The sequence below is a fragment of the Felis catus genome, chromosome B2, assembly GCF_018350175.1.
Source record: "Felis catus isolate Fca126 chromosome B2, F.catus_Fca126_mat1.0, whole genome shotgun sequence".
NCBI classification, from domain to species: domain Eukaryota; kingdom Metazoa; phylum Chordata; class Mammalia; order Carnivora; family Felidae; genus Felis; species Felis catus.
The window spans coordinates 125,452,675-125,466,718 of NC_058372.1; the positions used below are offsets into that span (position 1 = coordinate 125,452,675).

The window sequence follows — 14,044 nt, forward strand, 5'->3', positions numbered from 1 at the left end:
AACGCGTGGCGTGAAGGGTCGTCGGTGCACAGCCACCCGAGCGGCAAGCGGGTAGCTTAGAGCGTGACGCCCAGTATTTACACGAGTGCAGAACAGGATGACCACGAACCTCAAAGAGAAGACTGAAAATCACTGTACAAAAAGGTAAGTAAAAATAATACCAATTTATCTATTAAAAAAAAAAAGGGCCAGCCCTTGAGTGGCAGAGCATGAAAAAGACAGAAGGATCCGACACCCCCGGGGGCACCGGTGGCCAGGTACCGAGCTGTGCGCCCGGCGAAGGGGGGCCGGGCCTGTCTTGGCTTCTAAAGCTTAGTTTAAGCGTTCCAGATTTTTCTCTTTTGGCGTACTTCTGTTTTAAGAACTCCTGAAGCACACCGGCCGAACAACCAGCCAGCCCTTCTTAGTCCTAAGGTCAAGACCAGGGACCCTCCCTTGGCGAGGCTTAAATCTCAATCAAGAAGGACTCTGAAGGAAATTCAGAGTCTTTTTATCCTTGTCCCAATGACACTGATTCTTTCTTTCTGTTGCAAGTTAATCTTTGGTGATGAGGAAAAGTAAGGAGGTGTATGACCTACTTTCATTATAGAGAAAGCAGCTGACTAGGGAAAATGCAGCTGATTGGAGAAGGAAGGAAACGTTGGTAACGTAAGTATTTTTTCTTTTAGGGTGGGATGGGCCAGTTATAACATATCACAGTTTCACTTGTTAACACATTCCATGTTTCTATTAAGACAATTTTTAATAATTGTTGGGCTTGATTCCTTCTTTGAAGTAGGGTCCCATCTACTCTGCATGTGGAATACCTTTCACACTGAGTGATGTCCAGGGAGCAGAGTCAAGAGTCAAGCTCAAAGTCATGATGACCCCTGCAGTAGAGATAAATATACGAAGTGGGAGGAGTTTCAAAGGCAACGTTAAAAAATTACATCTTATTCTTCTTTGATTTGGTTAAACACCCGATGATATGCAATTCAAATTTTTTTTTTTAACATTTATTTATTTTTGAGAAACAGAGTGAGACAAAGCATGAGCGGAGGAGGGGCAGAGAGAGAAGGAGACACAGGATCTGAAGCAGGCTCCAGGCTCTGAGCAAGCAGTCAGCACAGAGCCTGGTGCGGGGCTCGAACCCACGAACTGTGAGATCATGACCTGAGCCGACGTTGGACGCTCAACAGACTGAGCCACCCAGGTGCCCCCGGTGGTATGAAATTCTAAAGGGCACACAGTGACAAGTTCATTTCCCTTCAACCCTCAACCTATGATGGTCTAGTTTTTCTCCCAGAGATAATCATTGTTGTTTTATTTTATTGTTCTAGAGATGGTCTATTAGAGGCTTCTTTTTAAAGAAAAAAATTTTTTTGATGTTTATTTATTTTTGAGACAGAGGGAGACAGAGCATGAACGGGGGAGAGGCAGAGAGAGAGGGAGACACAGAATCCAAAGCAGGCTCCAGGCTCTGAGCTGTCAGCACAGAGCCCGAAGCGGGACTCAAACTCACTGACTGTGATATCATGACCTGAGCCCAACCGACTGAGCCACCCAGTCGCCCCTAGAAGCTTCTTTTAAAAATATGCTCAGTCAGTTAAGCATCCAACTTCGCTTCAGGTCATGATCCCACAGTAGGTGGGTTTGAGCCTCGCCTAGGCTCTGCACGGACAGCTCAGAGCCTGGAGCCTGCTTTGGATTCTGTGTCTCCCTCTCTCTCTGCACTCTGTCTCTCTCTGTCTCTCAAAAATAAATAAAAATGTTTTAAAAATATTCTTTTAATCCTTCTGATAATATCAGGTCATGAGGTTCAAATGTTTCCTACCAGTGAACGGTATTTTGACCCCTTTTGGCAGGAGGGATGGGTCGCAACAGCTCCTGCTCCTGGTCGCAACAACTGAGACATCCGATGTTGTCAGGGGCTCTATTAGTTTCCTGTTTCTCTGTTTTGAGCATTCTTACATGCGCACATCCTGATTTGGTTATACGTGGCCCAATTTCGTTGAGGCCCTCTGTGAATCTGGCCAAGATGAACATGCAGCATTTTTTTTTTAGAACCATTTTTTAAAATAGTGATCATAGGGTCACCTGGGTGGCTCAGTCGGTTAAGCGTCGGACTTGGGCTCGGGTCATGATCTCGCCATCTGTGAGTTCGAGGCCCGCGTCGGGCCCTGTGCTGACAGCTGGGAGCCTGGAGCCTGCCTCGGATTCTGTCTCCCCCTCTCTTTCCCCCTCCCCTGCTTATGCTCTCTCTCTCTCTCTCTCTCTCTCTCTCGCTCTCAAAAAAAAAAAAAAAAAATTAAAAAAAGAAAAATTAAAAAAAAAATAAAATAGTGATCATAGTTTCTGAAGCATTAACGGAAGGATGTGTTATTCCCCATTTGTATCACTGTATCACTTTGAACTGTTACTAATAATAGGTTTGCACTGTCTGTATGCCACTGCCCCCAACTCTCTGAGGGTAATAACTTGGCATTAATTTTAGTCCAGGTGCATAGGTTTCAAAATCAAGGAGAGGAGAAGTACTTTTTTTAGAGGAGGTTCTTTCTGAGCGTGGTCATATCATCTGTATTCACAGAGAATGAAGTGTTCTCCTGTTTTATCCCTGATCCGGTTACACAGAAGCATTCCTTATAGCTCTAAATGGACACCTAAAAATTAAAGCCCATTACTATGAATGTATGTAAGATGTACTTTATTTTCCTTGTTACATTAAAAGCGCAGAAACATGTCTGACCCAGATTAACATTTCTCAGGATTAGAATGAATAGGCTTTTAAATTGCTTTGTAACTGTATCAAAGTGTGTTCAAATACACTTTTTTTTTTTCTTTTCTCTGTGGTGGAAGAAAGAACATTCTTGAGAGTGATATTCCGCATTTGCAACATTAAAACAGACACTGTATATAGCATCTCATTTCTCCCCGCCCCCACCCAGCCGGGAAACATGCCTGAAGGTAACAAGGGATTTGTCACAGAAGCTCGCCACTGAAGTGCCTGGGGGTTTGAAGCCAGGCGACACTGGAGACCCGTCTCCAGGGAGGCAAAGACTGCCTTCACTATTGGAGCCAGACCGTTGACTGTGGTGCGAAAGCCCTGGTCTCTGCACACGGGAAAGGGTTTCCAAGCATGGTCTTGTAGGATGTTCATACCTGCTGTTATGGACTGAATGTTTGTGTCTCCCCAAAACTCACAGGCTAAATCTCTCACCCCCAGTGTGATAGGAGTTGCGGGTGGGGCCTTTGAGAGGTAATTAGGTTCAGATGAGGTCTCGAGGGCTGGGCCCCTTGATGAGATTAGTGCCCTTTTAAGAAGAGAAAGAGAGACTTGAGCCTTTTCTTGGTCCGCCATGTGAGGACAGCGTGAGAAGACAGCCATCTGCAAGCCAGAAGAGGGTCCTCATGGAGAAACTTAATCAACTGGCACCTGGATCTTGAAGTTCCCAGACTCTAGATCTAAACTAAATAAACCAAATAAACAAATTCCTGTTGTTTAAGCCACTGGGTCAATGGTATTCAGTTACTGTAGCCTGAGCTGACTAGGACAACTGCATACTTTAACGCTACTCTGACATCGAAATTTTGACTTATTCCTCTTAGCCCTTTACTCAGCGTTACTGTTTGATTTGGGCCCGTTCTTGCCTGTGACCTAGACAGCCTGTCAGGTCAAAAGTCCTCATGCTATTCCGTGGAAACGGTTACTCCTCCAACATCTCCGAGTTCAAAGATTGAATCCCGGGAGATTCCCCTAACCAGGAGTAGTTAGTGTTTTTGTTTTGTTTTGTTTTAAATTGCATTTCCTTGATAATTTATTCATTGCACTTAATCGCCAACACTATATTAAAATAATTTCTTTTCCCTTGTCTGTGTGTCTGTATTAGAATCTTAGCCTTGTGAAGGTTAGGAGTTATTTTCTTTTGTTCCTCTCTGCACTGTCGGCAAGTAGCTAGCACAGTACCCAGCCCCAACTGGTGCTTAGTGGATGACTAACTGAGGAGCACTCCCAGGCTGTGATTAAGGTCAGTAGGTGGCAGAACCTTTGATTCAGGGCTAACTTGGTCCTTGAAAAGAGCTAAGGAATTCTTGGGATGCCATGTTTTTTTTTTTTTTTTTTCTTTTTTTGTTTGGTTTTTGGTTTTTATTTTTCCCCCCCCAGGGTGTCTCTTTCCATCACCCTCTCTATTGCTTGTCTGGATACTGTCAAACTCATTTTCTTGCTTTACTTTAAATTGACTGTTCTAGGGGCGCCTGGGTGGCGCAGTCGGCTAAGCGTCCGACTTCAGCCAGGTCACGATCTCGCGGTCTGTGGGTTCGAGCCCCATGTCAGGCTCTGGGCTGATGGCTCAGAGCCTGGAGCCTGTTTCCGATTCTGTGTCTCCCTCTCTCTCTGCCCCTCCCCCGTTCATGCTCTGTCTCTCTCTGTCCCAAAAATAAATAAACATTGAAAAAAAAATTTAAAAAAAAAAAAAATAAATTGACTGTTCTAAACTGACCTGTGACAAGAAGACTGAACTACAAAATGGATTCCCCGGAGCTTCTCTGAAACAGTTGATGGAAGACACTGAGGAAGCACTTGGCTGGATCTGTAATCTTAAGCAAATTGTAATTTACGCTCAGAACCAAGAAGAAATCTAGCACAGACCCAGAAGATCATGACCTCTGATTCTTCTCCGGTTTAGGTAGTCTATCACGCTAGGATCATTGAACACTCACAGAAAAGCAGGAGAAAAGATTTCTTCAATAGGCAATTACAAACCCTAAATAATTGCCTGACATTATGATATAAATTTATGTGCAGATAAGGAGAAAAGTGTGGGTGGAGCATATGTAGATTTTCATAATGAATTTGGCGATGTGATTTTCATTGTAGTATCCTGATGACTTTTTCACTGGGGGAAAGAGGATCATTAGTCACAGTTGGGGAACCAACTTAAAAATAGGAAATGAAGTATGTCGTAAACAGGCAATTGCAAATGGGGAAATATAAAGGGAGCAATGTTCAAGTCCTTGTTTTGACCAAACTCCTTATAGACGAATTTTAGTGTCTAAATTTGTGACTAACACAAAGTTATTTGGGTCAGAGGACAAGCTAAAAAAGAGACAAATGCAGGAAGTTCATAAATTGGTGTAAGTATGGATCAAATGGCAACTAGAACATTGGAGAGGTTTTAGGTAATAGCCAAAATGAATATTTATCAGGAGTTTACCATGTAATGTTCACTCTTCTAAGCACCTGACATTTATTATTTTACTTAGATTTACAATCACCATATGAAGTTAGTGCTATTATTATCCTCATTTCATTAATGATGGACTTCAGATAGTTAGTTTGCCCAAGATTCTACACATGGTAAATGGTGGAGCTGTTCTTCAACCTAAGGATCCTGACTCAAAACTTGTGTACCTTACCACCACTCTAGGGAATTCATCAAATATATAGAAGATGAAGGGAATAGAATCCAGGAAAGAGACTAAAGATCCAGAAACCATTCAAAGAGGAAACTTCAAAAAGAAAGAAGGAAAAGAAAATTTATGAAATACCAAACCAGATATTGTCCTATTGGTTTATAATTGGGGAGCATTTACATCTGCATTTTTGTGAGTTCTAGTCAAATTAATTTAAGAGGAAACCAACCAATAGAAGAAGATTAACAATAAAAATGGCAAAATAGATGAAATTGAAGGTTTGGAAGAAAGACTTTATTATTTTTTAAATGTTTATTTATTTATTTATTTTTTTTTTAAATTTTTTTTTTTCAACGTTTATTTATTTTTGGGACAGAGAGAGACAGAGCATGAACGGGGGAGGGGCAGAGAGAGAGGGAGACACAGAATCGGAAACAGGCTCCAGGCTCTGAGCCATCAGCCCAGAGCCTGACGCGGGGCTCGAACTCACGGACCGCGAGATCGTGACCTGGCTGAAGTCGGACGCTTAACCGACTGCGCCACCCAGGCGCCCCTTAAACGTTTATTTTTGAGAGAGAGAGAGAGAGAGAGCTTGTGCACGCGCATGCACACACACACACACACACACACGTGGGGGAGAGGCAAAGAGAAAGGGGGACAGAGGCTCTGAGGCAAGCTCCATGCTGACAGCAGAGAGCCCAATGCGGAGCTTGAACTCACGAACTTGAGATCATGACCTGCGCTGAAGATCCACCTGATGCTTAAGCGACTAAGCCACACGGGTGACCCGAGAAAGACTTTAAGGATAGAGTTTGAGAAAAGGGTCGTTCATAGGATATATGTTGCTGTGTTTAACAAATTACTAAGAATAATTATGAGAACTCCTGAAAATAAAGATAGATCCAGCCTACAGAGTGATGCCAGGGAGAGTAGTCATGGCCTTACCAAACCAAGAGTTTCTCAAAAAAAGAGAGAGAGAGTGCATTGAAGTGGTCAGCCATAGCCTTGAAGTCAGACAGACAGAAGTTTAAGTCCTGACTCTCCAGGGCACTGAGAAGTTATTTAATCCCTCTGAGACGTGGTTTCATCACCTGCCAACTGTAGATAATCATACTTCACTGGGCAGTGGGGCACAGCACATAATTGGCACTGAAAAAATGTGGACTGTTATTGTGATTAAGATGACCTTATGTGTGTGTGTGTGACGTGCTCCAAAAAGCCTTTCTCATTCGTTAGGCTGAAGGGTGTTGAGGGTTTCAATTTGATTTTACCCTCAGCTGAGATTCTTAGGCTCAGCTCTGAACTTCTGTTTATATCTTGGTATGGATGATGGGAAATCACTGTGACCCTCCTGATCCTTGGGAAAATACATACTCTTGCGGCAGTCTCTTATAAATCAGAGCAGCTTACATATTTATTTCTTGATTACCTTTTCTTAATAGCTGATAATTATATAGCGATCTCTTGTGTGTCTCTTCCGAATTGTGTTTCTTGGTTGCTTGGTTTGTTTTGATGATCCTTTTATGCCTGTAAAGCAAAAGGAGAAGGGCAATGTGTGTTTGCCTTTCTTGTGAGAGTGGACTCTTTTTGTTTGCCATTTCTTATCTCCTAGATTGAGAACTCTTGAGTCCAGGGACCAAACATATTGCGAGTCACAAAAACAACAATTCGCAAATAAGCCTTCTGCGATGGAAATGACAAGCTGAATAAAGACAAAGTAGAATGTGTTTATTATGACTCACAGGTTGCCTAGAACTTTAGAGTCCCTGCCCCATTTTGTTTAAATCAAACATGTCAGGTGATCTGGCCACAAGGACTTAGTGTGACACTAATGTGGATTTTGCTGGAACAAGGTCAGCAGTCAGAGCTGGAGAGCTACACCCTGGGGAATTCAGCTGTGACAGTTGCCCAGAAAATTATAATTTAGGAAATTATTTCCTAAATTTCAACAACATTTCTCATTGCTGGGCCATGTCATTTTTTTTTTTAATCTTTTTTTTTTTTCCCCATTTGCCTCGTGAGTAGGTGACTCTTTCTCAGTTGACAACAGTGAGAATTTGACCTAAGAGAGAAACAGGAAGAGAGAAATCAACCAGAACTTTGAAATTATGTATTTCCACTTCTATTAGACTTATAATTTCAAAGAAACAGAGAAATATTTTGAAAAAGGGAGTACCAGCCCAAAAAAAAAAAAAATTTACTACGAAAAGCAAATAGTTGATTAGAATTTGAGACTACGACTATTACTTTATTTGTTATTTTTGTAAACTGACATCCACCTGAAGGACATAACTGTGGAAAAATGTATAAAATTAGAAACACACTGAAGATAAAGCATGCTAACCCTATCCTCTTAATTTTTACCTCAGCTTCAAATCTTCTGGTGACAGTCACAAAAAGACATGAAAGGTCAATGAAAAACAACATTTTTTTGCTTAATCTTTAAAACTTCTTTACATGCTTTAGATGGCATCTCCCTGGAGCCTGGGGCCCCCCAACCCATCATAGATGCCTTGGAACTGTTGTTTCTGTATGTCCCTCAACAATGGCTTCTGAGATGGAATCTGCTCAGAAATGCAGTCAACATCTTTGTTAAAAAAAAAAAAAAAGATGTTTTTGGTCAACTAGGGAAAGAGATCAGAAAATTTCAGCTGCAAATTAAAGTTGAGAGAGAGAGAGAGAGGGAGAGAGAGAAGGAGGGAGACGAGGCAGGGGGGTAAGGAGAGGGTTATGATGGGGACCGAAATGCATGTATTAATGGGATTTCAGACATCTTCATGTGTCACCCGATGCAGACAACTATGTTTTCCCTTATCCTTCACAATGCCTAAAAAAGTTGCCAACGTCCCCCATGTTCATTGTTTTCCCCTGCATTTATCCTTGTCTTTTTCAGGCTTGCACTGAAGTACATTAGGTACACATCATATCCAACAATGAGAAAGAGGGGATAGGTAAAAAGGACGGAGGCTGTCTATTCAGAGGTGTTGAATCTAGTCTTTTGTAAACGATGTAGGTACTACATTCTGGGTGAAACCTTTGTCAATTGAGGCAAAATGCCTGAGCATTTGCTTTAAATTTTTTACATTTAGTATTTAAAATTAACGTCCATTTTGGAGAGAATAGATGAAGTTGTTAATGTGTTCTCCCGCAGCGAAGGAAGGCTCCAGAATGGCCCCGGGCTGCTTTCCTGAGACAGGGCACCTACTTTGCAAGTTAAGTTCAAATTCCAGTTTCCTTGTTCAACTTGAACAACACTCAAGTTGACTGCAAAAGTTTTTTTTTTGTGTGTGTGTGTGTGTGTTTTCTCTATCCTCTTTTCCTGTTTTGTTTTGCTTTGCCTTGCTCCTAATCATCGGATTAAAGAATTCTGGATATAAACTTTCCCTCCCCTCCCTCACCCCCCCCCCCCCACACCCAACTGTTTTGACTGCTGAGGACTAGGCACCACAGTGCTTTGATGGATTCCCTATTTTGATGGTAAACTCTCAATTTACTTACAAAGAAGATTTTCTCTGCTTCTAATAAAACTCTAATCTTGCCTTTTTGACTCCTCATTCCCTGCCCCCTTCCTTCCATGTTTTAGGAAAGAGGAATTAAGCTACCCTGTCCTGTTTCTTCCAAAAGTAGCAAAGAATGTGGCTTGAAGGCCCCTTAATGCTGAGTCATATCCTAAACGCCTCTTCTACACCACCCAGAACGTTTTGAGTTAAGGCGGGAAGACTGATTCTAAACCACTATTGGACTAAACACTGCAAAGTGTGGAAGAAGGAAAGAGCGTTGAAGGAAAACAACCTTGTGAGCAAAAAGTCCAGTGTTGCCTCCAGCGTATGGTTTCAAAGTGCTGACTCACTGGGGTGAATTGGAGGTTCGAGTCACAGTTTTCTTCTAGCAGGTTTTGTGATTACACTCGTCGAATCAACCCTTTTCAATGCTACGTGGCATATGCGTGGAGATTGAATCTCCACCCATCAGATAGTAGCGGTTTTCCAGACCTCAACCTGCTCCTTTTTCTCCTTTCCTCCCTAGCTGCCTAAGGCTCTATGGTACCATCTTCTTGGTCTCTCTACAGAGTGGTCAGTCCTCCTTCCAGACGCTGGACTCCAGGAGTCTTGGCAAGTCTTTGTAGCCTCCCGTCCAGCGCTTAGGAGATGCACGGTTGTTAATCGAATGAGCAAACAAACTGTGGGAACCCACGGAGCTCTTCTGACTTCCTGACTGCGCTCAATTTCTATCGAGCCGGACAGAGCAAGCCTAATACTTCTCCAGATGGGAGACACTTTGAAGGAGGCGGAGGAGGAAAACAATGTTAGAAGTGGTCTCCTGGTAAACAGAGTGAGAGCCTTTGTAAGGGTCAACAGATAAAAATAAGTTGGGAATCTCTGTTTTACTGCGAATTGAGTGTTCTAAACCCAGATTCAGGGCTGCCTTGCTTTATCATTGTGCGCCAATCACAAATCCAATCGTGTCAGTTTCTGCATGTATTTTTTTTCCTGCTGGTTCTGTGCTATGCTTGAAGCCATCAAAACGTTAGTATGATCTACACCAGTCATCTCCAAAGTTTTTAACTGTGCATTCTATAAGTAAAAAATTTATTAGCCTGCATCTTCTCTTTCTACATAGCTATAAATTACATGCATGCTCTACTACTTTGCTAATGCATCATGCACATTATAAAATATTACTCATATAAATTAAAAGATGAGACAAAAATATAAATAGAAATTCCAGAATTTTCTTCTCAGCCCTGGGTGGATAATTGTTACATCCTCCGTGGATGGCACACTCCCGTTTCGAGGTCACTGCTGTAATGTGACTTCTCCCACTTTCTCCGCTGTGACTTAATGATTCGGTCCAAATCAGAGCATGTGGGCGTGGGTTGCTTATTATGCTTCTCTCTGCCTCAATTTACCTCCCCTGATGATATAGCCTCACAGAAATGTAGAGATCAATGGATGGTACACTAGACTGTAAAGGTGAGGTCATTTGTTTGGTATATTGTGTATTAATTCCTTCTAATCTGTACTGTTTTCTGGGAAAGCCTTGTTTCATTGGATCATGTTGATTCTCCCATTAAGTGGGGCTGAGAGAGTCCTCTTCAGTTTGAACTGTGGAATTTTAGCAGTTGGAGATATCTTAGTTGTGACCTCTAGCCTAGTTTTTACCCAGCGACATGGGGAAAATGAGCCATAAAGATGACAGGAGGTTTCTTGATATGGCAGATAATCTCTGTTGCCTGCAAAACTCACCTTTCCTCCTTTTCTCTAATTTTGTTTACCCTCCTCTGAGCGGCCACACGCTTGAAGGCAGGCTGGGTTCCCTCTTTGGCCCCAGGGAGTGTGTCTGGATTAGGGTAAGTCAGTCATGGAGACTGCATTCATGAGCCTTGCTAGGCGATTGGGTTTATACTTAGGCACATGACATGATCAGACCAAGCTTCTTAGAAATTTCTTTCACTTTAAAAAAGGGAGACATCTGAACAGACACTTCTTTGCTCTGAATCTCATCATCTGTGTGTGACGTGGATACAGCCACCTAAGGGCCACGGAAGGACAACCTGTCCAAGACGCATGGCGGAGTAGAGACATGGTCACGAGTCACAGAGCTGTCCACATAGCCATAGTGTAACTTCCATAACTCTGGGTTTTGTGTTATGAAAAATAATCAATACCCTCATTGTTTGATCACTGTTAGTTACATCTTCTGTTATTTGTAGCCAGATGCATTCTAACCAAAACACTTTTTTTTTCTTAAATATAATTTATTGTCAAGTTAGCTAACATACAGTGTGTATAACGTGCTCTTGGCTTCAGGGGTAGATTCCGTGATTCATCTCTTACAGACAACACCCAGTGCTCATCCCAACAAGTGCCTTCCTCAATGCCCATCACCCATTTTCCACTCCCCCCGCCCCCACCAACCCTCAGTTTGTTCTCTGTATTTAAGAGTCTCTTATGGGGCGCCTGGGTGGCTCAGTCAGTTAAGCGGCCGACTTCGGCTCAGGTCATGATCTCGCGGTCCGTGAGTTCGAGCCCCATGTCGGGCTCTGTGCTGACCGCTCAGAGCCTGGAGCCTGTTTCAGATTCTGTGTCTCCCTCTCTCTCTGACCCTCCCCCGTTCATGCTCTGTCTCTGTCTCAAAAATAAATAAACGTTAAAAAAAAAAAAAAGGCCATCTCACAACCCACTAAAAAAAAAAAGAGTCTCTTATGGTTTGACTCCTTCTCTGTTTGAAACAATTTTTTCCCCTTCCCTTCCCCCATGGTCGTCTGTTATGTTTCTCAAGTTCCATGTATGATTGAAAACATATGATATCTGTCTCTCTCTGACTTATTTCACTTAGCATAATCTCTTCCAGTTCCATCCACATTGTTGCAAATGACAGAATTTCATTCTTTCTCATTGCCAAGTAGTATTCCATTGTCTACATACCTAAAATACTTCTACAAGGGGGTTGGAGATGGCAGAAATGGAATAGGAATCCAGAACTTTAAAACAGCAAGTACTATTGTGCTTGGTTTTTACTTACAAATCTCAGCTTAAAAGAGTTAATTCATCCTGCGCGGTAAGGGGAGTTTGTTCCTTTCACTTTAGGAACGTTAGTCCCTGTGTACTTAGAAGGTTCTGGAAGAATATGAAATTATTTGATACAGGAATGTTCTGCTTCTTCACTTCCACTGAATGTTTGACTCTGATGACACCTTGATGGGTTTCTTCTGAGAAAACATATTTACTTTTTAATATTGAGCTTCTGAATCAGAGATACCCAGTTACAGTATAAATTTCATCTATTGGCAAATATAATTTGCCTACGGAGTCCTGGGCCAGCAGTCTTGCAGTGAATTAGTGGCAAAATGCCTGAGTGTGGAATCAGGGTAGTTGTGTGTTCAAACTAAAGCTCCATTTGCTGTCTGTCCAAGCTGCCTTTGCTGCTGCTGATCAGTTGGGACACTCAGAAATAACCCAGAAGCTTATAAAGGTAATGAGTGGTTTCAAATCACCCATAGACACCCATAGTAAATGGAAAGCTTTTGTCAACATCTCTAATGGTTTCAGTTGGTAAATTATTAACAGAATATATGTGGAGTCCTCAGCATTTCAAATACATTTACTTTCTGAACAGGAACATTGGAGAACAGTCTCTTCCTGCCAAGCTGCAGGTGCCTCTCCCCGGCTCCTGCCTCCCTTCCTCCCTCTGCCAGATCGTGTGGAATCTTCTTCTCTTACTGAAAGGGCTTCTCCTCACACGGCTGAGGGCTCTTCTCTTCTGGAGCATGCTTACCCTTGTCCGGGCTCTGTCATGTGATCACTTTCATTCCATTCAACTCCTTTCCTGGCATGTGGGGGAAAGATCACAATTTGAAAAAACAACAACAACAACAACAAAAAAAAACAAAAAGCAAAACTGGATTCCAGTTAAGAATCTGCCACTTACTAACTTAACAACTTTTAGGAAATCACTTAACTTCTCTCAGCCTTGTTTTCTTCCCCTGTAAATTGGGCACAGTCGTACTGTATGTGTTGTCTGAATCTCATAGATGTCAGAATCAAGTGATATCATCCTTGTGGATGGGCTGTGAGCCTTACGATTTTTAATATTTACAGATTTCATTGCTTGTGCTGATATTTTTCCTTCATAAGAGCTTGACACACATCCGCTCAAATGTTCCAATTCCGACTGACTCAGTATGTGGGAAGAACAAGTCCACATGCCAATGAGCGGAGTGACCCATTTGATACATTTGCTGGAAAATACAGAGTGTGTTGTGGTTTTTACACTAACAAACACTGAGAAGCTCATCCTTTCGTTATTTTTCATGGTAATGTTTCCTGACTTACACCTGGCGTGCTAGGTATCGTCTCTATGCTGGACATATTCAGTATTCGAGGTAGAAAGGTTCAGAAGAGTAAGGAGAGTGGGTGGGAGAGATAGATTATACCTTATTAAGATTTTTTAGAAGAGCACTAGCTGGTGTATTGTTATGGTTCTATCTGTGGGGCAGGTGACACTATCTTGAATCGGAAGACAATAAAATACGGGTCTGTGCCTGTCCCTAACCTGATGACATTGGGCAAAATATGTCACAACCCTGAACTCGATGCCCCATCCGTGAGATGGAGATTGGAATGGTACCTACCACACAGAGTTGCTGTATTAAGTGAGATAATATACAAAGAAACTAACACTCGATTATGATGCCTTCTGTCTATGTGTGTAAGTGTGCACATATGTTCATACTTTCATATTACTCAGTTCTTGGTTGACCGAGAAGCTACGCATTCGACCGATCACTTATTGATCACTTATAAATCACAGTACTGCACTGTGAGGCAATGAGCTCTCAGGATGTTTAGAATCTGGATAAGAAATAGAGAAGACAAGGGCCCAGCAAATCAGGAAGAGTACAGGTGAAAAGTAAATAAAGATGCTAAATGCAGACCACCGTTGGCTGCAAACCCTGACAAGAGTACAGGGTCCCCGAGGACTGAAACATTCACAGAAGTTGTGCTTTGTAGGCAGGGCTGTGGAGAGTGACTATGTTTTGAATTGGGGAAGACATTCTAGCTATAGAATCATCAGGAGCAAAGGCATGCTGCGGAGGCAGGAAGAAACTCAGACCGGCAGGGATGGCCAGCCAGTGGGAACTGGCTGGATA

The 14,044-nt window shown here is 42.4% G+C and overlaps 2 long non-coding RNA genes across 2 annotated transcripts in view; one reads left to right on the forward strand and one right to left on the reverse strand.

The window, feature by feature from the left end:
• The first annotated feature begins 232 nt into the window (after positions 1–232).
• Positions 233–3,844, forward strand: LOC123385722. Its single transcript, XR_006598685.1, has 2 exons — positions 233–648; positions 2,836–3,844. It is a non-coding gene; the product is annotated as an uncharacterized LOC123385722 (long non-coding RNA).
• Positions 3,845–12,485: 8,641 nt separating this feature from the next.
• Positions 12,486–14,044, reverse strand: part of LOC123385557 — an 86,515-nt gene continuing 84,956 nt past the window's right edge. The window contains exon 5 of the long non-coding RNA XR_006598341.1: positions 12,486–12,720. This is a non-coding gene — a long non-coding RNA (uncharacterized LOC123385557). The remainder of the gene's footprint in view (positions 12,721–14,044) is intronic.